Source organism: Lissotriton helveticus, chromosome 12 (assembly GCF_964261635.1).
Source record: "Lissotriton helveticus chromosome 12, aLisHel1.1, whole genome shotgun sequence".
NCBI classification, from domain to species: Eukaryota; Metazoa; Chordata; class Amphibia; order Caudata; family Salamandridae; genus Lissotriton; species Lissotriton helveticus.
In genome coordinates, this window is record NC_136073.1 from 746,209,164 (window position 1) to 746,234,585 (window position 25,422).

General features: G+C 49.6%; 1 protein-coding gene across 2 annotated transcripts in view; it reads right to left on the reverse strand.

The window, feature by feature from the left end:
* ARHGAP30 (Rho GTPase activating protein 30) overlaps window positions 1-25,422 on the reverse strand; it is a 208,628-nt gene that overhangs the window by 89,804 nt on the left and 93,402 nt on the right. The window lies entirely within an intron of this gene.

The window sequence follows — 25,422 nt, forward strand, 5'->3', positions numbered from 1 at the left end:
GCTGCTCAGGGGAAGAAATATTGTACTGTAGGATTCTGACATGGAAAAAGTATTGGAAGCCAACTGTCTCCCACACCTTCTTGTCAATCCAACATATGCATAATATATGTTACCATTTCATTTAAAGAGCATAGATCTATGAAATGCTCTTAAACTATGTAAAATTTCTTGTGCCCTTACAGACATGATTTAAAACACAAACTGAACAGTACATTAAATTCAAAGATACTTAATAACAGTTCACATCAGCACAGAATAACATGATCACATTACACACTTTTTCTAGGAACAAAATCAAGTCCTAAACAGTCCTACCTTCTTCGATTAAATAAGCTCTATGTATCTGATGATACATTAGTCCTAACTGTTCCACTGAGTGCCTAGTCCACATCCACCAGGGAGGCAATATTATTTCCCACTTACAAACACAGCCATTTGGTACATTTCAGTTAAATGTGGAAGGAGTAGAGCTTAATAAAACTCTAAGAAACCTCTAACATCCTTGATGAGATATAATCTTTCAGTTACGCTTTCGCTGTATATTAAATGCACAGCCTTTGCTCAATATTAATGCCCAAATGCTGTTTTAAAGATGTCAAACTACTAATCAGGACAATTGATCAGATGAAACAGTTGTTTGAATTCGATGGCTCAGTCAATAAACTTCCTTTGGCCATTTATAATTATGTCTGATAATCATATTATCATCCCCTGAGCGGATCTTTATTTTGTCCATCTGCAGGATGTCTGAGTGTTGGATTTGCACCAAAATTGAGGACTCAGACCACCCTCATTCAAAACATTCTTATGCATCCCATGTCAAGATTTACACGGATTGCATAAGGATGCTTTGAAATGAGGGTGCTATGAGTCCACAGATTTTTGTGCAAACTCCAGCACTCAATATTGGGCAGCCCCTAAATCCAGTGGGAAGCATTAATGCAATTGTTGTGATCTTCTAGAAAAGGTTGCCCTACAAGCACTCTATTAACCTCAGGTAGCCAACATCTGGGTGTCCTGACCCCTGCTCCTTTTTTTATAATTATGTTTTGTTGTTTTTTGCAAACAAAACATTCTGCAATACTGCATCCTCCCAGGCTCCACCCACCCCATCTCCTCTCACAGATACTCATCCTGTTGGGATGTTACACCCATTATATTCATCAACCCAAAGTATCTCCACTAGCCCTCCCTCTTAGTTTGTCGTGTTTTTTAGGACATCCTCAAGCGATATATATGTAGCTTCTGTTTGTTTTGACCACCAGTCCAGTGCTAATCTCCACTTTGATCCAATATCGGTGTCAAGCCCACTAGCATGCACTATCCCTTTGAGCCCTGCAGGTAATCTAGCAGCCCCAGCAATGCCAGTCTAGGTGACAGCCTACACAATCTTTCCCTAGAAGTTTACAATGATTGGACAAGCTTGGGCATAACCAAGTAATTTGAAGAAAAAAAATCACCATTTGCTTGTGCACGTTGGGAACACCTTGGCTCAGGGAGCCAACCTGCATGCCAAATGTGGCATCATAAGTGATAGTTCATGTGTGGGTATTGTAATTAAATCAATCGAAAATAGGAGGAGATTGCAATCTTTCAGGGCACCATGCGAGCTTCTTTCCAATCAGTGTCATCAAAGGGGAGAGGATGTAGACTTACGGCTAGAGTGGGCGACCTCGAAGCTGGGGAACCGGGTTCATGTCTCCGCAACGACGCTCAACATCCTGTGATTTTGGTCAAATCACTTAATCTCCCTGTGCCTAACAAAAAATGAACGTGTCCATCTGTAAGAAAACTGGTGCTCATGTAAAGCGGTCTGATACCCGATATCTCGGGTCTAGTTTGAGCTATAACCCCCCCCACCAAAAAAATAGGGTCCAATCCACTATTGCCATTTCTATTTTTATATCCCCAGACCTATCTGTAACATTACAAATTATTGAGCAGTACATCTGAGAGATTCCTCCAGGGCCCAGTCTGCCCATCATTAGCCTAGCTTATAACAGGTTATATTCAGGCAGATCAGAAAGTCAAGTCTGGATGGGTAACTGGCAGGTGCATGGTAGAGCTGCAAATATTTGTGCGATTGGGTGTGCAAGAGACAAAAGTGGGTCTGCAGCTCATTAAAGGATTTCATTTGGGATTCAAACCATACATCGCCCAAGGTTGTGATCCCAAATTTATCCTTTTGACCAAATCCCTCCAGTTGAGCTGTGTGGTTCAACCAGTGCCCATGCCATAGCGGTGCGTGTTGCATCTGTCATTTGTCCCAACCCATGAATTTATGGGTGCAGTGCGAACTTCAAAACATCGCCTCTGTGATTTCAATTATGTGGACTGGAATGGGACTTCGTATAGGAACCTCATTGTATTTTCCAGACCCAGTAGGGCCAGTTCTGATCAGTATGCCGGGTCTCCCCGTCAGCCAATTGTTGATGACCAGGAGCTGTAAAGCCCAATAATAGACCCTGATATCTGCCATTCCCATTCTGCCCTCATACACTGATTGCTGACATTTGTCAAGGACAATGCACTGGGTTGATTTTCCCTCTGAAAGGACTGGATTAAGGCTGCAACCTATGTGAACCAGATATTGGAGACTGAGAGTGGATAATTCCACAACACATAGAAATCGTGGTAGTGACATTAAAAAGAATGCCACTCTTCCCAGGACATGTGATGGGAATTTAGCCCATTTGTGGAGATCGGTTTTGCTTTTATTAAGAATTGCGAGTTAGACATCAAATTGGATTAATCCAGCTAGAAGTTCGATTGCAATGGCAAAGAGGAGGGTGATTGGGCAACCCTGTCTATCTTTTTTTTTAACTGGAAAGACAGTGGATAATGCCCCGTTTATGAGAACTTGTGCTGAGGGTTTCTGGTATAGAAGTTTGACATATTTGCGAAATTTGGGACCATATCCATTACATCAGAGGACCGGGTCCAGATAGGACCAGTCCACTGCGTCAAACACCTTCTCGAAGTCCTTTGGGAGGAGCGCAAAAGGCCAGGCACATCCCAGAGGCAGGCCAACACCACTTTGACTCTTCGGATACAGTAGTGGGTGCTATGGTTGGGCATAAAGGCAAATTGGTCCTGTTGAACAAGCGTGTCCAGAACTCATTGGAGTCTGTTCATTTGCTAGTGCTTTGGCAAAGATTTTCATCTTTGTGCTGGCCAGTGAGATGCAGTGATACGAAGAACATCTGTCTAGAGGATGACCCGCCATAGGGAGGACCACTATGGTGGCAACAACATGCTCTGGGGGGAAGGAACCCTTCTGTTCGCATCTAAAAAGAGGTTTAATAACAGTGGAGCTGTAGTGTTGCGCTCTAGTTCTACGCAGCAGCGTGTGACGCTGCACATTAGAACTAGAGCGTGAGCGTTGTGCGCATGCGCGAGGTGCGTTTGGCGCGTCAGAGTCGACCGGAGCACGATTGCAGAAAGACGCCCAGCGCTCTTCCTGAGATTCTGATTAAATTAATAAATCACGTTCCGACCCAGCATATAGCGTCTGTACCTTCCTTTTAAGGTGAAGCCCCCAGACATCACAGTGGCGACGAAGAGTGGGATTTCTCACAAGCACAATCCCCATAAAAAAAAAAAAAGACAAAAGTACACAAGGATACTCTCACCAAAGAGCAGCAGTCACCGGGGAACATTGTAAGGCACAGGCTGGCTACCAGGACGAAAGGTCAGCGGCAGAAATCACAGGAAGAGCACGGCAGAGGTGCACAAGAACAGGTCACGCCCACCACGTGCTACGGAGCCAGGAAACAAGGCGATCGGTGGAGAAGCACGGTAGGAGGGTTGCAGCGCCCCCGTTAAGGCCCTGGTGGAAGGGGGGGACCGCGGTGAAGGGGGAGGAAGAGATCCCCCGACCCAACACGTCACAAGGCAGGAACGCCAGCGCGCCAGGCAGCCCCAGGAACCAGGGAGGAGAACCGGAAGAACAGGCCAGAATGAGCACCCAAGCATCCTCGCTCACTGCGCCAATTCCGTTTCTGCCCAAACCAGGTGAACCCCAGATGAAATGGGAGGACTGGAGGGAATATTTCAAAAATTACCTCGAAGCCTTGGAAGATGAAAGTGGGGAGGCGTTTACCAGCGCGAGGAGAAGGTGGATACTTCTACATAATCTAGGCCCTGAGGGGAAAAGAGTGTTCACGAACATAGTACCCGCACCCCGGCAGGCGGCTGATGATGACCTCTTCAAGCATGCGTTAGAAGATCTCGACAATCACTACCGCCTGGCGGTGTGTGTCTCCATTGATCGCTTCAACTTCCAACAGAGGAAGCAAGAAGAGGGAGAATCCATAGACGACTACATCGCGGCCTTAAGAAGACTGGCGATTATTTGCAAGTATGGGCAACTCCAAGACGACTTCATTAGAGATCAAATAGTAATGCACACCACCAACAAGACGGTACAGGACAAGTTGTGGGCACACGGAGAAGCAACGCTAAAGGAGGTTATAGCGCTGGTGAAGAAAGCAGAGCTCTCAAAGCGTTGTGCCAAAGCAGCAAAAAGGGAGAACGCTCAGAGGATCATGGTCAACAAAGTGGATGATGCTGAGCCCTCAGGCAGACATAGAATGACGCCTGGAGATGGGAGAGGAACAAACAAATGGGCGGGAAAGCCAGGACAATCTGGGAAGCAGCCCATGGAGAGCAAGTCCACGTGCTACAGATGTGGGAGTATGACACACGCCGCAAAGGACAAAAGATGCCCGGCATTCCGCGCAAAATGCATGTTCTGTGGCTTGATAGGACATTACGAAAAAGTATGTCGCAGAAAAGGGAAGAGGTCGGTGGTGAAATACATAGCACAATCCCAAACAGGAGAGCAAGTAGAGGAGGAACTGGATGAAGATGACTTGGTGCTGTGTATTGAGGAGCATGTGTTGGGAATAGTAAGCAAGCGCTCCGATAAACCACGTGCGGACATGCTGATAGGAGGAGTAAAGATCAGGATAGCGATTGACTCAGGATCCCCGTACACCATAGTTCAAAGATCGGTGTGGGAAGAAGAGTTCAAGCCAAGTCTAAGCCCCAAATTGAAACCTCCAGACATAAGACCAGTATCGTACACGAGCAACCCAATCCCCATGGTGAGTTACAGGATCTTGAAGTTTGAATTCAGAGGAAGGTCGGCAGTATGCAAACTGTATGTGGCAGAGAAGGGCCCCTCAGTGTTAGGATGGAGGGATCAAGGGGACCTTGGAATAAAACTAGACCCGGGAGGCAAGGAACAAGTGCTGCTGACAGACGGTGAAAGTTGGCCAGACCTGAGAAAGTGAAAAGGGATTTCCCCAAAGTGTTTAGTGGAACAGTTGGCAAACTGGAGAAATTCATGCACAAGATTCTACTCAAAGAGAACTCCCTTCCTGTGTCCCAAAAGGTCCGGAATATACCCATAGCAGTGAAGGATGCGGTGCAACAAGAACTGCGCAGGCTGGAAGAACAAGGAATAATCGAGCCCATAGACAACTCGGAATGGCTAGCGCCCCTGGTGGTGGCCAGAAAACCAAATGGCAAGGTGCGTTTGTGTGTGGATCTTCGCGAGCTAAACAAATGCCTGATTGTGGAGAAATTCCCGTTGCCCAGGATTGAGGAAATGCTTGCCAAAACGAGAGGAGTGAAATGGTTCTCCACTGTTGACCTCGCATCCGCCTATCATCAAATAGACTTACACCCATCAAGCAGGAAACTCACGTCCTTCATAACACCCTTCGGATGTTACCAGTTCCGCAGGATGCCCTTCGGGCTAGCGTCTGCCGCAGCGGTGTTCCAAAAGCTAATGCACCGCCTGTTCAAGGACGTTGAAGGCATCCAATACTTCCAGGATGACATCTTAGTGATGGGGATGGACCGAGAAGACCATGACAGGAAGTTGAACAAGGTACTGAGCGTGCTACAAGAGAAAGGTCTGACGGTCAAATGAGAAAAGTGTAAGCTGGGCATGACATCGGTCACCTACCTGGGACATGAAATAGGAGGATAGGGGATCACCCCGAAAAGAGAGAATGTGAAGGCAACCTGCGAAGCCAGAGCGCCGGTCAGTAAAGAAGAAGTGAGGTCTTTCCTGGGTATGGCCGAATATTATAGCAAGTTCGTCCAGCACTTTGCCACGAAGACTCACAAGTTAAGACAACTCATAAGGGACAAGACCGCGTTCCACTGGGATGATGAAGCACAAAAAGAATTTGAGGAATTGAAGAGGAACATAAGCCAGGCAGTGCCGTTGCATGGACATGATCCCTTGGGACAGACCATTGTGACCACAGATGCCAGTGAAAAGGGTCTAGGAGCAGTCCTTGCACAAGAGAGGGAAGACAACACGGTAGATACCCTCAGCTTTGCGTCCAGAGCCCACGGAACAGAAATTCAGCGTAATTGAGAAAGAAATGCTAGCAGTGACATGGGCCATGGGGAAGTTCCGACAATTCCTGTGGGACATGAGATATCGGTTACAAACCGACCACAAACCACTGGTCAAGGTGCTCACCTCGAGCGGGCATGCCACCGCCACCCCACGCATAGCCAAGATGACCCTGAAACTGTTGGGAGTACAGATATGATGTGGAGTACATACCAGGAACGCGCAATAAAGTGGCCGACTATCTCAGTCGGGCCTCAGCCATGGAGGAAGCACCCGATGCTTCAACAGAGAGCGAGGAGATGTTAGCTGTGATGGAGGACTCAGAAAGAGTAATCAGCAAACAAGAATGGGTGCAAGCGTATGAGGAGGACGAAGACCTAAATGAAGTCAAACACTGCCTGATAAAGGGTTGGCCTGAGAAAAATAGACTAAAAGAGACGCTCAGGAAATTTTATGAGGTGCGGGAGGAGCTATCGATAAGCGACTCTGGAATCTTTTTGTATCGCAGTGACAAGGTGGTGCCCCCCACGAAATTGATCCCGCGCCTGCTGGGCCAGCTACATGAAGGTCACCTCGGCATCGTGAAAACCAAACTGCGGGTGAAACAAACGTACTGGTGGCCGGAAATGGATATTCAAGTGGAAAGGCATGTGAGAGACTGTGACCAGTGCCAAGGGGCGGACAAGATATTGAAACCCCTAAGACCAGCGTTGGGAAGATTCGACCAGCCATGCAACCCCTGGGAAGACGTCACAGTTGATATTCTAGGGCCGGTGTTGGATAACCAAGGAGTAGCAAAATACCTGTGTCTTTTAGTGGACAAATACTCCAAATGGCCAGAAGTTCATGTGCAAGGAGAAATGGACTCGGACACGGTGATAACATTTCTCACCTCTGTGTTTCTAAGAGAAGGGATCCCGAGATCGATCCTAAGCGACAATGGCCCGCAATTTACATCTGAGAAGTGGTACAGATATACTGAGAGGAATGGTATAAAAACAAAACACACGTTGGTGTACCATCCAGCGAGCAACGGACAGGTGGAAAGATTAAACCGTGTCCTTATGGGATCCATACAAGCTGCCATAATAAAAGGCAAAGACTGGGAGGTAGAAATCCAGAGTATGATGTGGGCGTACCGAATCACCCCCACCTCAACAGGGTACAGCCCCTTCCAGATCTTGAGAGGCAGGCACCCTTTCATGAAGGACAATGTAGTTTGGAGAGAAAAGACTGTCACTAGCAAATGGTCACCTGCCGTAGTCCAGCACAATCTGGAGAAGGCCCAGAAAGTATACACTGAACACTACAACAGGAGGAGAAATGTGAAAGAAACAACTCTGGAGAGAGGGGAATGGGTGAGAATCAAGCTGGCCGTACTAAGAAAGAAGGGAGAAAGCAAGTACAGCCCACCCCTGCAAGTGGAAGAAGTATATGATAGAGCTGCACTACTCAGTGACGGAAAAGTGTGGTCCCAAGATCGCATGGCTAAGATAAATAAAATTATACAGTGGCCCGCGGAGAAAGGAATGGACCAACGAGATCAAAGACAGAGAAGTGGCGTAGAAAGAATGACTGCAGGAGGTGACTGCCAAGAGGAAGAAGGAATGCACGTAGAGAGGGAAGATCTGGAGGAACCGAGTGTGGAGGAGGCTCCAACAGAAAGGGGCGCCACGCCAATGAGAAATGGACCCAGTCAACAGAGAGAGGGAGTGGTGAGCCCTGCACAGGAAGGCGTCCGAGAAGCCTCCACACCGGTAAGACGTACACGTGCTGGAAGAGTGGTGGCCAGACCTGCACACCTGAGAGACTTTGAATTAGAGGACTATTAGACCCCTGAACTTTGAGTTAATTGGTGTGTGTATAAAAAGGGGAGATATGTAGTGTTGCGCTCTAGTTCTACGTGGCAGCGTGTGACGCGGCACGTTAGAACTAGAGCGCGAGCGTTGTGCGCATGCGCGAGGTGCGTTTGGCGCGTCAGAGTCGACCGGAGCGCGATTGCAGTAAGACGCCCGGCGCTCTTCCTGAGATTCTGATTAAATTAATAAATCACGTTCCGACCCACCATATAGCCTCTGTGCCTTCCTTTTAAGGTGAATCCCCCAGACATCACAGGAGCCAGCATATCTTGGAATTTAGGGTTATACTATAAGGGAAAGACTTCTGCTCCACTGCCACAGAAGCAAAAAACCTCTGAGGTGACTTCAGGGTGCAGTTGGAACTTCAAAGCAAGACACAAGGGTGAGAACCCAACCAACAAGAGATGAATGACGATTCCGGAAGGAGCCAAGGAAACACTGGAGCCCTGGAATGGCTGGAATATTCCTGGAGGATCCAAGGAAGATTAGAGTGCTGGAATGGCTGCAAGATTTTTGGAGGAGCCAAGGAAATTCTTGAGCACTGAACCACACCACAGAAGACCTGGAGCATTGCGATGCAAGTAGAGAATGAAAACCCCTTCCTTATGTAGGTCCAGGAGAGGATTTACATCACAGGAAGTTGGGCCACCAGGTTGGATTAGGAATCTCCTATTGGAAGTAAGGGACAAGGTGCCATCTTCGACCAGGCAGCATTTCCTATCCCAGAAATCCTCTCCAGAAGATTCTGGGAAGAGGAAGATGCATAGAGATGCCAAGGCTTCCCCCCAACATGTCCCCAAGGAGAGGGCCACCGTCCAAGAGAGATCATGGCAAAAACTTCAACTATCTCATTGGTAGTGTTAACAAGGTATCCTGACTGGTTTGTGACAATAGAGATAATTCTGGACCCAAACTAATTGGTGGCAAGCCGATAAAGGAGCTTTCTGGCCATGTCCTAGTGTTTGTATATCAATTTCTTTTGATGTTCTTCAGCATTGGTGAGCTTTGTCAAACACAAGCTGCAGCTGCTAGGCTCTATCACCCTCCAGTTGCTGGTGGAGTGTTTCAGAAGCATTTGCTATACATCGCTATTTGAGGCTGCAATATATTACTTTCATGTTTGGTGATCTAGCTGTATTTGGATTTTTCAGCCTGCCGGAGTTGGTTTTGTAGTGTAGCTCCTATTTTCCCAATAGGCTCTGCGCATTGGAATAATACCTACAGCAGTAAAGGCCTAGGCCAGACGTTAACTAGGTCTACTACTGTCGATACTAGACTTAATTTTTGGGTTTGCCAGCTAAGCTCAGAGTTCGCTAGAAACTTTCTCGAATGTTCAAGGAAGGAATTAACTCCCCTGATTAGACAAGAAGGGATTTAGTTTCTGACAACCATAGAACATGACAACTTTGCTCTCCCCTAATCAAGAGTCAATCTCGAGAGTCGTGTGAGCACAAGGCAATTATTTTACTCAGTCAGTACGTGCATTCTTAGTCTCATCAGAATGTAGAGAAAAGGAAGAGACGGGCGTGTTCAATAAAAAGGTGTTATTTATTGATCAGTCTCTTTTCTCATACATGAGAAATGGATCGATATTATTGCAATACTTATAGTTAAGTAAAGTGCATACATTAAAAGCAATAGTATAAAATAATACTGTAAAAACATTGATATGGTTTCTGAGCCATATGATGTTTGAAAATGATTAAAATATATTTACATACACATATACATTTGACTAAACGTACTCAACTGGTGTTTCTAAATACGCCTACCCCGTGTACCTGACCTAAGTCTAATGCGTGGGCGGGAATAGAAAGTTACAGTTTAAGTTAAGTTTGTTTTTGCCAAGTGAATAACTAAAGAATTCTCTGTGAGGGGGTATTCAGTTCTGTACCTGGAATTTAGGATGGATGAGGAATGGTATCTCTTTCTCTGCTCTCGATATTCCAGGCTGCCTGCGAGGGCTGCCCGAAAGCGCCGGTGCTGGGTCTCTCGGCTTGAGATAGCAGGCGTCTCTCAGCGCGTCAGGAAGGCGGGGCTGCGCCAGCGGGGTCTGCATCATGGGGGTTTTCTTGCCTCATGGGCTGACTGTTAGTTAACTTGATAGTTAGTTTAACCAGAATAGGGTCAGGAATAGGGGGACTGATTCAGAACCTATAGAAATACACGACAGTTTTAGCAATCTCCCTAATTCATAGCTTTACTAGCTGTCCATAATATACCCTCTGATGTAGTTGAGCCCTGGCTCATCTCAAAATAGAGTTGAAGTGCTGTATGTATGTGCTCTGTGAACTTCTCATCCATGAGGCACCTAGCACTGAGGCACCAAATCGGCTTTTTATGCGACCCAGGTGTCCCAATACAGAGGATGACCGGGGAGTGGGCCGATATCCCCCTGGGGAGTATTTCAGCTCCTGTGGTATGGACCATGTTAGATGCTGGAAGGAGTAGTAGGTCTATGAATGAAAGGATTTTAACCTTTGATGGCATGTGTATGTGTATGTACTTTCTTAAGCCCACATGCCAGCTCCGCCATGCATCACAGAGCCCCATGGAGTCCCTCCAGGACCCAAGCTGCTGTGATCAGTCCAGCCAATGTTTCGTGGGAGGTCCGGAGGAGTCCACCTCAGAGTTGGATATTGCATTGAAGTCCCTTCCTATAATCGTTGGGGAATTTAAAGGATGGATAGGAAAATACCCAGTCAATGGAAATGAGTTTGTTTTCATTCATAGTTAACATGGCCAGCTATAAACAGTGCCTTTTCCGTGGTCTGAAGCTCAATATAGGTGTAAGGAATGTGAAACTAGAGGTTGCAAGTGGAAAGAAGCTACAGCCTGATTCATCAACGGGACGGTTTGCGTGGCCCTAATAGCGAATAATAGCGACTCGCTATAAAGGACACGCAAAACGGTATTCATGAATAATTTAGAGAAAATAAAGCGAATCGCACGCGGCCGCAAATACCGGTTGCGACTTTCGAAAATCGCATATAAATCGCTATTTCCGGCAACATCCGTGTCGGAATAGCGAATTCTCTAATAGCGAGATCGTCAATAGCGGGACCTCAAATAGCGCGAGATCGGGAAAACGGGAAGTCGCATGTCGAGCACAGCGATGACATCACAACCAGGAAGCAGCCAGGGCCCACCCCCATACACCACAGTGAGGCAGACCTCGAGTCAGCAACTGGAAGAGCTCCAGCAAATCTGTCAGGAAAGTACTGAGCAAGTACAGTGCAGCAATGTCAGAGGAGCCAGTTCCTGGGCCCAGCAACACCACAGGGCGGAAGAGAAAGCTAAAATTCTCCGAGCAGGAGCTGGAGCATTTAATTGAAGGGGTGGTGGCCAACCACTCCAAACTGTTTGGGAAGGACTCCAGGAGGGTGGCAGAACAGGAAAAACGCAGGATCTGGCAGGGTATAGCGTCCACGGTGAACTCCGTGGGTGTGGCCGACAGGTCACTGGACGAACTGAAAAAACGCTGGTACGACCTCCGAGGTCGTGCCAAAGAGAGGGTGGCTGAGCGCCTTGGAGAATCATCGGGCACAGGAGGGGGAGAACCTACAGTCCCTCCAAACACCCCCATGGAGGACCAGGTAGAGAACACCCTGGAGACAGAGGCGGTCATCGGAGTGACTCGTATGGACTCATCCCGCACCACCCAAGACACCCGAGGTAAGTGGCATGCGACTGCGAGCCTGTCCCCTATGAATGTCCATGACCAATTAGCCTCCCATATTGTTCCATAGTCATGCCATCGTTCCACATCAGGTAATGCCCTGAAGCATTGTGGGACATGTAGTGTGGCCACAATGTAGATTTACCACAATGCAGCCAGACAGGTTCCAAAGTACGCCAAGCCATAGCCAGTCAGGGAATGTCACCCAGCATGCATGTAGCAACTGCACGTGTGACAGATACATGCAACTAATGAACGTCCACTTCCCCTCACAGGTGGTGCAGACAGCAGCGACAGCGAGAGGCTGCAAATAGATGAGGAGGCACCGGATGAGGAGGAGGTGCTGCCACATACACAGCCACCAGCCCCTGCCCCAGCAACTACTCCCGCAGCCAGATCCACCACCAGTGTGCCTCCTGCGTCTGGCGCAGCAAATACTACCGCAGCCAGATCCACCACCAGTAAGCCTCCAGCCCCTGCCCCAGCAAATACAACCGCAGCCAGATCCACCACCAGTGTGCCTCCAGCCCCTGCCCCAGCAACTACTCCCGCAGCCAGATCCACCACCAGTGTGCCTCCTGCGTCTGGCGCAGCAAATACTACCGCAGCCAGATCCACCACCAGTGTGCCTCCTGCGTCTGGCGCAGCAAATACTACCGCAGCCAGATCCACCACCAGGGTGCCTCCAGCCCCTGCCGCACCAACAACGCCTGCCGTGACACCACCAGCAGCTGGTGCTTCTAAATCAGGGCCTGCGACAGCGCCAACACAGCGGCCACCCACTGTGTCAGGCCAGCAGAGCAGGCGTGGCACGCCTCGTCTGCAGACCAATGCACCTAGCAGCAGGAGGGGGAATGGACCGGCGCTGGTGAGAGTGAGTGTGGAAAGACGCATGCTCCGTATACATCAGCTGCAAGCACGGCAGCAAGGTGCCATACAGCTACAGCTGTACAACATTGGGCGCAATGTTGCCGGAGTGGGGGACCGGATGGACCGCATGACGGCAGCCATGGAAGGTGTGGGTGAGGGAATGGCCAGCATGACTGCAGCCATGGCAGGTGTGGGGGAGGGTATGGCCCGCATGACTGCAGCCATGGTGGCCAGCACTGCTGCAAATACATCGCAGCGCAACGCAGCACGCCGCCGCCACCGGCAGCTATTGACCAGGCTGACCGCCTACACCAGGTCCAATTATATAATTAGCAATGCCACATCACAGTTGTCGCGGCGGTCCCTTGCGCAGCAGCTGCAGCTCATCCAGTGCTGCGAGGATGTGGCCAGGGTCCTTGAGCACCTGACCAGTGCCGTGACAGCACTACACCGTCCTGATCTACCTGCCACTGTTGGGGGTGATGATGCCAGTGAGGGGACATCTAGTTTGAGCAGCCACTCTGCCTCACACGTAGGGACACTCAGGCGCAGCACCAGGCCCACAGCAGCTGCACGTGCCATGGATGAGGATGAGCCACAGAGGCGTTTGGGTGGTACGCGCAGGAGGCGCACATGACTTTCTATGACTCTTACAGGCACAGGCTGAGTATAAGCCTGCCCTGTCCTTTCGCACAGCAGTATGCTGAAATACTGTTAGCAAAGACAACATTAATAGTTTTACCATTATTGTGAATGAAACAAATATATTTATTTTAGCAGCACACATTGGCGTAGTGTCATTATTGATTTCTGCATGCATTTGTGATTTGTGGGGTGAGGGTGGAGGGTGCATCAGAAACTGTTCAGTGTGATGTGGTTGCGACGTCTGTGGCCTTCAGCAGGATTCTCCCCGTGTGCAAGGCGCGCATGAGCAGGTGGCCGGTCGTCCCCTTCAGATTCACTGCCAGATATGTCGACTGGTATCCGGCGCTTGGTTGCAATGTTATGAAGTATTGCGCAGACAGCCACAATGCGGCAGCACATTGCAGGACTGTAATACATGGCCCCACCTGTCTTGTGCAGTATGCGGAACCTGCTTTTGAGCAACCCAAATGTCCTTTCTATGCAGTTCCTTGTCCGAATGTGCGCAACATTGTAGCGCCGTTGCTGGGGTGTAGCAGGGTTGAGGTATGGGGTGAGGAGGTAATCACGGAGGGCGTAGCCACTGTCACCTGAATGAGAGGAGCAGAGGGTGAGTGTCTGTGCTGCGCTGCTACTTCATAGCAATGTGACATTGTCGACAAAGTGTACTTACCAAGTAGGTGTCCTTCCCCAAAGTCTCCCTTGGCCAGTCGTGTGTGGAGGCCGCTGTGCCGGAATATATAGGAGTTATGGGTACTCCCTGGGTACTGGGCCACAATGTCAGTGATGTAAGTCTTGGCATTGCAGACCATCTGTATGTTGAGGGAGTGGTAGGACTTCCGATTGCGGAACATATACTCCGTGGCAGCTGGTGGGCAGATGGCGACGTGGGTACAGTCTATGCATCCGAGTACATGCGGAAAATGTGCTACATTGTAGAATTGCAGCTTGGTCAAGTGCAATTCCTGTTGGCTGGTGGGAAATTTTATGTATCGGTGTAGCTGGGTTAGCATTGCGTCAACAAAAGTCTTGAGGCAGCGTGACATGGTGGGCTGGGATATCCCCCCAGCAGCCGCTACTATCCCCTGGAAGCTCCCAGAGGCCAGGAGGTGCAGGCTACACAATACCTGCACATGTGTAGGCACCGCATTGGTACGCCTTGTTGGGTGCTGCATCAGGGGGTCAAGGTCGTGTATGAGCTGGATTATCATTTCCCCATTTAGCCTGTATTTAGCATATATCTGCTCTCTTGTTTGTCCCAGCAAGGTCACCCGCTGGCGGAATATCCTCTCCTGGATCTGGCCTCTCCTCCGTGCTGCTCGCTGTAGCCTTCGGCGCCTCACGACCATGTACATTCCTGGCATTGTGAAACTCCTAATGCAGCTGCTGAATGTCCTTATGTGTGATTGGTCAGCCCTGAACCTGTTACTGATTGGCCAACTGTTTTTTGAAAACATTTTTTACATGGCTTTTATGGTTACCACCTGCTTTGAGTTGTCCTTAATTTGCGCCGCGCAATCAGCGATTTATGGGTTTTTCTCTATTTGCGGTATTTCATGAATACCGATTGCGATTGTATAGCGAAACCGCTATTTATTTCGCAAAATCCGTGGATAGTCGAATTTTCCGATTCGCTAGTGCTCTCCTACCGGGATTGTGCGATTATTATTGCGTATTCGCTATTATGTGTTTGCGATTTAATGATGAATGCCGATTACCGACATTGCGCCCGCAATTGCATTTTCGCAGCTAATGCGGGCGCAATTTAGCTTGATGAATCAGGCCACTAGAAACTAGAGGCTTCTGCTTTTGTCAGGTTTTAGCCAAGGAAGCTTCTGGTTTTCTGGAATGCGTGACTAAAGTATATATATATATATGCTTAAATTAGTCGCTATCTGAAATGATAAGGTTTGTGTTCTTGTTACGGTCTACATTATGAAAAGTATTGCACGAAAAACTGGCAATTTCCAAATATCTCCATAATTAGAGTCAGCATCAAGGCTAGGTTCATTGGATGCTATTTATTTAAATCTTAGGATTTTTAAGAGACAAAAAAAAGATTTTAGTGGTTTAACATTATTGTTTTCCACTGTATTTCTTAATAGCATTAGTGTATTTTTATGATCAATCTCCAAAAGCAGCACATTTTGAGGCACAAAAATTGTTTCATAGGTATAGTAGTGTTTTTACTATTCCTATATATTACAGTTCACAATGTCCAGTGGAAAATGAGATAACAGGTAACTGGGGATAACCAGAGTTAAAGGAGATAAAGAAAATGGTATTTGAATTTTGGAATGAAGAGACAGAAGACTATTGTCCCTCACTGTATTTCCAACCCCTTTTTTAAGATTCACACATAGAATTGTGTCTCATTACAACATCCTCTCAAAAGCCCATTTTGCATTAAAGTGCATACGTACATCCTTGCAATAAAATTTGTTTAGGTTGGAAATCACTTTTTGTTTGAACACAGCAACCTGGGGCTTCCTACATTAGGCCCAATCATTAGTGTCACCATCCTAATGATTAAAGGAGACCACGACAACATTAAAATGTAATATGATAAATTACATTTAATCTACGGGTTCTAAAAGCTGGGAAATTTGCAAGGGAAATTAATTACTCACATCACCTTAAATGTAGAGCAAACATTGTATAATTTTCTCATTCAAAGGTGCCCGAAAAGGAAATATTGAAAATGAACAAATTGTATATTCTTATATTATCAATGGATGGGAAACTTAGGATGGATGATAAATACAGAAATTAACAACATAACTAAGGCATAAACAGTGGCACGGGCAAAATGATGGGTTCCCTTGAAGCATGCAGGGGAGGGACCTTGAGACTCTATATATCTTAGATATTTCTAGGCGATGAGAATTAATGGGGGGTATGTATGGGCAATAACATCTGGACTCTTTCATAGTTCTGGCCATAAGGTTCAACCAGCATGATGTGCAATTGTTGGTGAAGAAATCCCATAACCACCATGTTTACCTACCACTGTCCCACTGCACCTACTGACTTAGAATCCCACACCTTATTTAGGTCAGTGGAATCAGGTGCCCTGTCAACTTTTTAATGAAAATTCATGCAATATTGTACAATTATTCTCATTTTGCAAGGCAAAAACAGCTACATTATTTTTAACTTGCACAGATGACCAGAAACCCAGTTAGCACCTGGTTACTGTTCAATATCTTACTAAAGTAGGGGACCACAGGCCCGAGTGCAAGTATGACGAACTTATACACTCCCTAGTTGGGTAGCAAAAAGCAGTCAAAATTGTGGCGCAGGTGCCCCTCAAATTCCTGGGTCCCGACCAGTGCCACAGCATCTGCTACACTGGCACCGCGCCCCTAAATGTGTTTGTGGGTTTTTGGAGCAACATATCACACAGACGTAAGTAAACCTTGTTGGAAATGGGGGGCTCTGGTTGGCGCAGGTAAGTACCAGCGACAAGCAGGGACCGTCACCTCCAGTCAGGGTGGAAGATTACCCCTGGGAATAACCTTTGCTCACCCACTAGGTGCGTGGCGCGAGGAGACCAGACTAAACTTCGGGGCACTACAGTTAAGCATTCATGATCATACACAGCAAACACAATGACCCACCACAAATGAACACCAGGTTGTAATTTGTATCAAAAATACTGGTACTTTATGTAAAAATATAGTTTAGAATGCAATTATTATTACAAGACCATAAATAACGTTTCTAGAAATGAGGCCACAAGGTGGAAAAGCAATGGCAAGTGTTCTCTTCAGTTCAAAAATAGCTTAGGTTGCTTCTATAAACAGTTAGATCAAGGTTTTGTTCTGTTTTAGCAGTGCTTCTACTGCTGGGCGCTTCGTAGCGCTCTAGTACGTCACTAGCGGGGAAAACAGAACGTTGCGGACCCCGAGTCCGTTGATGATCACTGTACCTTGAGTTACTTTATTGTACCAGGTGCGCTTCGGTCCACACCGCGTACTTGGGGAGGGCGAGACGTACGGTTGCAAGGGAATGCGCCCAGCGGACGTGGTGTACTCTTGGTGTACGCTGGTGACACAAGCGTACAGCGCTGGTGAAGACAAGAATACTCTTCGCGTACGCGTCGGAATACAAGCGTACTTTGTGCTATACGCGCCAAGCGTACAGCGGCTGGGGTGCTCTCGGCATACCCGTTGGCAAGATCAAGCGCCCAGCGGATGTGGTGTACGGGGGGAGAGCGTACAGACAGGCATAGCCTTGCACGGGACTCCGGGCTTCCAGCGGCGGGGGCGGGGAAGGGCATTGCGGCCCCAGGGGAACAAAGGGTGCAGGATGCGGGCGGCCCAGGCGGAGCGGGGCACGGCTCAGCAAGGAGCAGTGCGGCTCGAGGCGGGGGCGGCCAGGCATGAGCTGCAGACGGGCAAGATGCGGGCGGCCCAGGCAGAGCGGGGCACGGCTCAGCAAGGAGCAGTGCGGCTCGAGGCGGGGGCGGTCAGTCACGAGCTGCCAAGGGGGGTTGAGGCACACTTCAGGCGAGGCCCCGGCGGCAAGGAGAGTTCAGGCTGATCGTAGTAAATCGTCAGGGAAGGCAGGATGAGCCCAATGGTCCCGGGGCTCAGTTCAGGGGGCTAGCTCAGACAAGCCCTTGGAGATAGTTTAGAGCACAACAAAGCAAAGTCCTTTTGGGGGTCTTCTGCTCTCCTTCCTCAGCAAGGTTCCACTGCAGGCCAGTCCTTCAGCTTCTTCTTCGGTCCTTCTAGTTGGGCAGAGGTTTGTTGTGGTAAAACTGGATCTGAAGTCTTGGGAGCAGGGCTCCGTCTTTTATACAGTATTTCTTTTGTCTTGGAAGGCCAGGGGAGCCTTTGCATAGTTCCTTTCAGTCTCTGAGCACTTTGTTGTGCAGAGTCTGCCTTCTGCTTTCAGGGTGTGGGGCAGGGACAGCAGACGCTCCGCAGGAGGGGGAGCCAGCATTGAGATGCCAAATACAATCAGGAGCACTTTGTTGACAGTCTTCCCTCTTCCTGGGCCAGGAGTCATCAGTCGCTCCCCAGGAGGTGGAGCCAGCATTGTGGTGGCAGAGCACAGCCCTATTCAGAGTCAAGGGGCACTCCCACCACCTGTCATCCCTAGCCCTGTCACTCACACAACCCAGACAGCAGATACACATCCTGGAAGAGGCGGGCTGAAATGGTTAGGCAAGCAAATGCTAACTTTCTAAAAGTAGCATTTGCAAACCCAGGATATTAAAATAAACTTTACTAAAAGAAGTATTTTATTATTCTGAGTTCAGGCATACTAAACTTGACCTTCTACCATGTTCCCTGAGCCTGCTGGAATTATAGGGTGTAATAATTCCAGCAGCCCATCTTGGCCTATGAGAACAGGTAGCCTTACAATAGTGAAACACGAAAATGACTGTAATTCACTATTAGGACATGCCACACACATCAGGGCTTGTCCTACCTTATGCTTACAATGCACCCTGCCCTTGGGCCTACCATAGGGGTGACTCACATGAAGTAAAGGGAAGGTTTAGAGACTGGCAAGTTGGTGTACTTGCGCAGTTAGCATGACAGTACCAGACTGCACGCAGGTTCTGCAAAGGCAGACCTTAGACACATTTTAAAAGGCTGCTTCTGTGGGTGGCGCAACCAGCGCTGCAGGCCCACTAGCAGTATTTGCACTTACAAGCCCTGGCACTCCTGGTGCGCTTTACTGGGGACTAATAGTAAGACAAAGGAGCCAATCATGGAAATCAATTACAGGTACACAGTTTACAGTAGGGAGAGCATATGCACTTTACCACTGGTCAGCAGTGGTAAAAGTGCCCAGAGTCATTAATCCAACAAAAACAGGTCAGAGAGAATATTGGAGGAAGGCAAAAAGTTCAGGGATGACCCTGCAGAAAGGGCCAAGTCCAACACAAACCCCTTCCAGCCAAAACACAGGGTAGACTAATCACTACCGTGATGGGCTTCCCTGCTTAGGGCTATAGAACATGGACCTGGCCCGCAACAGCAGGGGCATATTCCAGTTCTACGCCAATCTGAACCTATTTCAAATCCTCTGTCCATACTCTTAGGGTCCACCAAGCCAATCCATGGGGCACCCTTCTCTTCCTCTGTGGACACCACCTGTGCATCATCTAACTGTTGGACCTGGGCCTCTTGGCAGGGTCATCCCTAAACTTTTTGCCTTCCTCCAATACTCTCTCTGACCTGTTTTTGTTGGTTTAATGACTCTGGGCACTTTGCCACTGCTGACCAGTGCCAAAGTGCATATGCTCTCCCTACTGAAAAGTGTACATGTGATTGATGTCCATGATTGGTTCATTGGATTTACTGTTAGTCCCTAGTAAAGTGCACTAGGAGTGCCAGGGCTTGTGAATGCCAATACTGCTAGTGGGCCTGCAGCGCTGGTTGCGCCACCCACAGAAGCAGCCTTAAAATGTGTCTAGGGTCTGCCATTGCAGAACCTGCGTGCAGTCTGGTACTGTCACCCTGGCTGGGCAAGTGCACACACTTGCCAGCCCCTAAACCTTCCCTTAACTTCATATTAGTCACCCCTATGGTAGGCCTGAGGGCAGGGTGCATTGTAAGTGTAAGGTAGAACATGCCCTGATGTGTGTGGCATGTTCTAATAGTGAATTACTGCCAAATTCGTTTTTCACTATTGTAAGGCTACCAGTTCCCTTCTAGGCCAGATGGGCTGCTGGAATTATTACACTCTATAATCCCAGCAGGCTCAGGGGACATGGTAGAAATTAATGTTTAGTATGCCTGAACTCAGAATAATAAAATACTTCTTTTAGTAAAGTTTATTTTAATATCCTGTGTTTGCAAATGCTACTTTTAGAAAGTTAGCATTTGCTTGCCTAACCATTTCAGCCCGCCTCTGCTTGGATGTGGATCTGACTGTCTGGTGTGTGTGAGTGACAGGGCTGGGAGTTGACAGGTAGTGATTAGCAGGAGGACCCCTTAATGGGTGGTGGGAGTTTCCCCTGAATGATGCATCAGGCTGTGCCCCTGCCACCACAATGCTGGCTCCGCCCTCCTGGGGAGCGACTGATGACTCAGCCTGCACCTGGCCCAGGAAGGACCGAAGCTTGTAAACAAAGTCCTCAGGCCACTCCTGCCCTCTCAATGCCGGCTCCGCCCCCCTGGGGAGCGGCTGATGTGCCTGCCCTCACACTGAATGCAGAAGTCATAAGTACCCACAACAAGTACTCAGAGACTGGAGCAGTTATGCAGAGGCCCCCCTGGCTTGCTAGAACAAAAGAAACTGGGTATAAAAGTAGGAGCCCTGCTCCTTGTAAATTAGATCCTGTTTGTGCTACAAGAGAAACTCTGCCCGAAGAGAAGGACCTGGAAGGACTACAAGGAGGAGTGCTGACTCTGGCCTGTGTCTGGTGCCTTGCTGCCAAAGGAGAGGAAGAGAAAAAGACTACAAGAGACTTTTGCTTTATTTTGAACTTTGTGCCAAACTCTGCTAAAAGATCTCCAAGGGCTTGCTGCTGAACTTGCCCCCTGACCAGCGCTCCAGGAACAGTGAGCGCTACCCCCTGACAGAGGAACCACTACAAGACGCTGATTTCCTTTTGCGAGCCTCTCCAGGAAAAGCAGAGCGCGCTCTGACAATCGCGCTTTCTAGCACCACTCTGGGAGCTGCCCTCGCTCTAAACAAAGTGACTGCCGCCTGCCTGGCCCAGAAGCAACGTGACGACCAGCCCAGCTGATCCTAACACCGTGACTGGCCCCGAGCTGCAGCTCGCATCGTGAAGAGGAGGCCGTGCCCGGTGCCTGCTTGCCCCCCCTTCGTGTCTTGTGCCCCTAAACGCGCCGCCGCTGTCTGAGAAACAGCTGCTGCGTGGGGTGCCTGAGCGTCGCCTGGATTGACAGAGGCTTGCGCTGAGGATCACTGCCCTCTGCGTGTGTCCCCCCTTCTGTGAGGAAACCCCGAGGCGTTTTCATCAGCCTGACCCGGCCCGCGCCGCAACGCCAACCCCCGAGCCAGAGCCGAGCCGCCGCTCGCTCTACCGTCGGAAGGAAGACACCGCGACGCGGATCGCCGCGCTGACAGACGCCCAGCTGCTTCAACGAAAAGGTACTGTTTCCTGCCCCGCGGTGCGAGTCCTTGCCATCCTCGCTCGCACCGCCCTCTGCCTCGCCCAGCCCTCGGAGCCGCGTGGAGAGCGCTCCCTGAGCCCCCGCTCTCTCCCCCGCCAGCCGCACACAGCCGTGCAGCTAGCAGAGAGAGGCGGACGCTGACTCCCCGGCCGCCGCTCCCGCCAGAAGCGTGAGAGTGGGCAGACCGGGCCCGCTTTTCCTACGCGGAGGAGCCCAGGGGCGCAGAGAGGCCCACGGACAGAGAAAGTACATTGAAGAGCCTGAACCCCTTTCCTGAATGAGAAAGAACTGTGACATTGATAAAAGAGTAACTGGAACCTGCTTTTAAAAAGTAACCGAGACTGTATTTACAAGCCTGCTTGAGATTTATATAAAGAGATATATTTTCACAAATACAGTTTGGTGTCATTGTGTGGTGGGTTGGTTGTGATGGTGTAATATTGCAAATGTTTAACCCTACATGCCCCAGAGATTAGCCTAAGACTGCTTAAGCCACACTACCTAGAGGGTAAGCAGAGGTTGTCTTGAAGGTAACCCTCAGCCCTGACGAGGAAGAGAGAGGCCCTGCTTGTCGCCAGTGTTGCACTGCGCCAACCAGAGACTCCCCCTTCCTACATTGGACGCAGCGGTGAGGATAGCGGATTTACATTTGCAGTGTTTTTACCCTAGCTACTGACCATTGCACAGTGATGACAGTCCAGTAACTAAAGCCACAGACATTTTTTGTTGATTTATGATTTGCGAGAAGAGATCTCCATGTGTTTCTGAAGTCATGCCTGTGTCAGTGAAAATGGAAAGGGCAACATCCATTTCTTCTATTGACTGTGATTGGGAGAAACTAGAAAACTACACCAGGAAACAGCTCAAGAGGTTCTGCAAAAATTTGAACATTTCCATGACCGGACTCTCCAGAAGGGAGCAGTTCCAAAAGGCGCTGAGGGCCTGGGTCAAGGCAAGGAATGCCCCTGGAAAGGATTTTGAATTTGAGGATGCAGAACAGCAGCTGGAGGGACCCCTGACTCCAGAGTGTAGGGGTGCAACCTCCCCATTGGGTAGCAGTGTTTCTGGCCGAGGTCTGTCGCCAGAGGAGCTGGCGGACAGACAGGCAACCCGAGATCATGAATTGAAGTTGGCAGAGCTGGAAATAAATGGGCAACTGGAGCTAGAATCTAGGAGGTTAGCCCTGGAAGTAATGAAAATGGAGCTTGCGCATGACTTAAGAATGAGGAAACTTGACTTGGAGCTCGAGGCGCTTGAGGCCAGGAGGGCTTCAGCCCAGCAACAAGAAATGTGTGTAGCTCAGAGATTGAGCTTTGCTGAGTTGGAGGTGGAGTCCAGCTCAGATGGTGGCAGCAACATTCAGGTATCTAGTGCAGACAGCATAGCGCGCGCACCTAGAGATATGGCACCTGACTTGGAGGGGGTTAACTTACACCAGGAGGTTCAAGGGCATGAGGTAGCTCCAGTAGTGCGCAGCGTCCCTGAAGGGAATAGGGTAGCTGGCGTAGGATTTCATGGTCCTAGTGGCGGGAGGGTTTCCCCCATGGTTGAGGTCCTGGTGGGTGAGTGTAAGGACCGCCCAGAAGAGTGTGGGTTGTGTGACAGAGACAGTTCGCTACTGTCTGGCCAGTCTCAGAAGAATGGTGTGGAGTATGTGTGTGAGGCGCTGGATGGTGAGGTGAAGGATAATTTGGTTAACCCTGCTAGGGGGCTGTGTAATCCAATTGTGGGAGAGCATATTGTAAGTCCCAGTTTTCCAGAGCTATGCCAACACCTGTTTGAGAGTGAGTTCTCTGACCCCAGGGAGCTCACATTGGAGGCAGACCTTGTGGTGGATTCCAGAGGGTCTGGAGAGGCATTGGGGTGTGATCCTGTGGAGAGTGTCTCAGGTATCTTCCAGCCCAGAGTGGTGGAAGTGGCGCAGAGTAGCCCAGCTAGGTCCTGTAGTAGTGAGATGGGTGTAGGGCCTCACGTCCTGTCCTTAAGGGGAAGGAGTGAGAATGGGTTTTGTCCCGGTAGTGCCCAACCTCAGTCTCAGAGCCTGGATGGTTCTTTAAGGGAACACCAGGTGGGGAGCCTAGGCTGTCCGGATGAGTCACCCGCTGAGGGGGATCCCCCAGTGGCTAGAGAACGTGGAGGCTCTGTAAACAGGGCTCCAGTAGTTCTGGTGACTGGCAGTACCACTCCAGTTGGGAGGGTGCAGAAGTCCAGAAAGAGGGGCGAGAGGGGGAAAGAGTCCCCAGTGGAAGAACCAGTGGGTCAGGGGCCAGCCAGCAGGGCTGCGTCCCCAGTGAATGACCAGGGGGACACCACTTCTGTCCTGGGGGATCTTCCCGCACTGTCAGAGGGACAGGGGTTGGGAGATCTGCGCCGGGCAGACTGTCGCACGACACATGAGCTATGTGCCACCCTCAGGGGGGGCAGGCGTGCTCCCCGGAAAGTCCTGGTGCGCCAGGCAAGTGTTCAACTGCAGGGTTGGGTCCCTGAGTTGAGAAGCCAGGGTCAGGTGTTGTCTGACCTGGAGGGCAGGACCACTGTAATCAGTGTCCTGGCCCATGTCGCTTCTAGGGGTACCACTCCGGTTGGGAGTGGGCAGTACTCTGGAAAGGGGTGCAGAGGGAGGGAGTCCTCGCCTCTGACCCCGGGTCAACTTGAGGGTTTAGACCCTAGGTTTAAGGGCCAGGTGCAGGGTGTCCCCCCTGACCTGGTGCCCCAGTTGCAGGATAGCACCCCTGAACTGGTGGGCGAATTGTGCAGGTCACCTGCCACAGGTGCCCTGACAATTCTGGAAGGGGGTACCACTCCAGGTGGGAGGGTACAGAGCCCCAAGGAGGAGGACCGGGTGTGGGAAAGGCCACCCCAGTCTTTGGTACAGCCGCCTGGTACAGACCTGGGGCTGGTGGGTCAGTGCCAGGATGACATACCTGACCTGACAGGAGGGAGAGTGGACAAAGGGTGCCAAGCACCTGGGGCTACTGCCCCCCACTCTCTAATGCCACAGAGGTTTGAGAGCCCTGAGAGGCATGAGGCCTGGGTCTCATCTCTGACTACTGTCAGTGGCCGCTATGACTTGATGTCTGTCTGTTGGGACACACCTGTGAGAAAGTTAAGGTTAGAGGCTGCACAGGTGGTGTCCACAGAGGAAGAGAAGGGTGCCCCATTGATCAGCGGGGTGGACCCTGAGAGTGTGGACAGAGGATTTGAAATAGGTTCAGATTGGCGTAGAACTGGAGTGTGCCCCTGCTGTTGCGGGCCAGGTCCATGTTCTATCGCCCTAAGCAGGGAAGCCCATCACAGTGGTGATTGGTCTACCCTGCGTTTTGGCTGGAAGGGGGTTGTGTTGGACCTGGGCCTCTTGGCAGGGTCATCCCTAAACTTTTTGCCTTCCTCCAATACTCTCTCTGACCTGTTTTTGTTGGTTTAATGACTCTGGGCACTTTGCCACTGCTGACCAGTGCCAAAGTGCATATGCTCTCCCTACTGAAAAGTGTACATGTGATTGATGTCCATGATTGGTTCATTGGATTTACTGTTAGTCCCTAGTAAAGTGCACTAGGAGTGCCAGGGCTTGTGAATGCCAATACTGCTAGTGGGCCTGCAGCGCTGGTTGCGCCACCCACAGAAGCAGCCTTAAAATGTGTCTAGGGTCTGCCATTGCAGAACCTGCGTGCAGTCTGGTACTGTCACCCTGGCTGGGCAAGTGCACACACTTGCCAGCCCCTAAACCTTCCCTTAACTTCATATTAGTCACCCCTATGGTAGGCCTGAGGGCAGGGTGCATTGTAAGTGTAAGGTAGAACATGCCCTGATGTGTGTGGCATGTTCTAATAGTGAATTACTGCCAAATTCGTTTTTCACTATTGTAAGGCTACCAGTTCCCTTCTAGGC